A 2153-nucleotide genomic window follows, 5' to 3' on the forward strand; every position below is an offset into this window, starting at 1 on the left:
GGAGATACAACGATAGTTTAGAAGAATTTTTCATTTTAGTTTATTTTTTTATACAGTTTTCTCTAAAAGTATATGTATGTAAAATATGTTATACATCTTGTTATAAATGTTAAAAAAAATTTGTCGGAAAATGTTCGTTCAATAACTTTTTGAAACCATTTTAGTCTTATTCAAGCTTTCTAATAATCTTTTGGTGCATTAATCCATATATCATCTGGTAAGTATAGCTAAATGAATTAGTTGTATTCCTCTATGAGAACTAAACATGTCATTCAAAATTTTGACCATTGTTTTTTTTTTTTACCGTTCAATTCACACTTGATAAGAAGGTAAACATAGGACCCTGGAGTCTACAAACATATGAAGTGAACTAAAGAACCTGTAATGTGTGAAATTAAACACGTATACTAATACTTAAGAAGAATATGCTGAAAAATGTTTGTATGGGCGTACTAAAAACGTCGATTAATTGTTCGATAACATTGCTTTGAGCATAATCTCGGGAAAAACTTTTTAGGCATAGCCAGTCTTGAATTGGAAGTTTTAGATCCAATAACATCCTTTAATGATGGCAATTTTAGAAAGATAAGAGTTTTAGAGGAAGTATGTGTACAAAATTTGAGTAGTACTTCAATTTTATTCCTTCAAAAGTTTGACAAAAGTAAATAGGGGTTTGAAAGAGATGAAAAAAACCGTAGTAAAAATGGTGGCTACAGTATAAAGAGGAAGAATTAAATAATAAGGATGAATACTGCCCAGGGGACTTTAAACTCATTTATGTATATCATTCTGTTTCACTTTTCACAGTGAAGGTGTCATCTGTACCTTTTTGATGTTTTTTTCTGAAAGTTTACTATTTTGGACATAAAATACCCATTTTCTCAAAAACTATAATAATAATATAGTAATAATAGATACACAACTCCTTTTTTTATTTACAAAACAGTTTTTATAAATATGTGGAACTAAGATAGTACAGATATTACCATAAATGCTCCTAGAATTAATTTAAAATTTTATTTTTTATATTTTTTAAATTTTTATGTTTCGTGTATACAGCTAATAGCATAATTATAGTACAGTAAACTCACAACATAGTAATAAAGAACATGAGATAATGGGCTATAAGCTTTGTAAATTTTACGTGGGTTCTTATGAACCGTTCAACTCCCTTTAAGAATTATGAAATGAATACTTCGATTCCTGTTCAAGGTTTGAGTACACCGAAGCCAATCATCAGTTGCTATATTTTACATACTCATCCATTTAAATCAAAGTGCTTGAAATGTTCATATCCATGAGACATATCATATGTACGGTTTTAACCCTCTTAACTTATTGCATTGATATGATTTATAAAAGTCCTGTTATTCGTGGACAAACTCCATTCAAAAACTCCATCTGGTGTGTTATTTATTTGTACAGAAAGAAGTATTGTTGTAGGAAATCACAGATCAAGAGATAAAGATCACGTTAAAACTTAGTTAAGTTCCTCGTAGTCAGATGGCATCCGGCCAGTAATTAGAAAACTCGCGCTCTCTTTTTCTCATCGCCTCACTCTCGAAATTTTCATTACGAAAGAATAATATAAATTGTTAGTTAATTCAGTTGGAAAGTTAACTAATTACCTCGTGATTGTTGTAGAAAGTAGTAATGGCATTACTTATTTTATTTTAGAATCATCTGTCGATGCGATGTGAACTGTATTAAACATGTTAAAAAAACTTGTTGCTCGCACCATAATTTTACCACGATAGATAGATCATAATGAAGACGTATATTAGCTACTCAATTTTTTTCAGTAGATGCTTACGTATTAAACATGTTAAAAAACTTGTTGCTCGCACCATAATTTTACCACGATAGATAGATCATAATGAAGACGTATATTAGCTACTCAATTTTTTTCAGTAGATGCTTACGTATTAAACATGTTAAAAAAAAATGGTTGCTCGCACCATGATTCTACCACGATAGATAGATCATAATGAAGACGTATATTAGCTACTCAATTTTTTCCAGTAGATGCTTACGTATTAAACATGTTAAAAAACTTGTTGCTCGCACCATGATTCTACCACGATAGATAGATCATAATGAAGACGTATATTAGCTACTCAATTTTTTCCAGTAGATGCTTACGTATTAAACAT

This window comes from Homalodisca vitripennis, unplaced genomic scaffold (genome assembly GCF_021130785.1).
Source record: "Homalodisca vitripennis isolate AUS2020 unplaced genomic scaffold, UT_GWSS_2.1 ScUCBcl_707;HRSCAF=3297, whole genome shotgun sequence".
Classification (NCBI taxonomy): Eukaryota; Metazoa; Arthropoda; class Insecta; order Hemiptera; family Cicadellidae; genus Homalodisca; species Homalodisca vitripennis.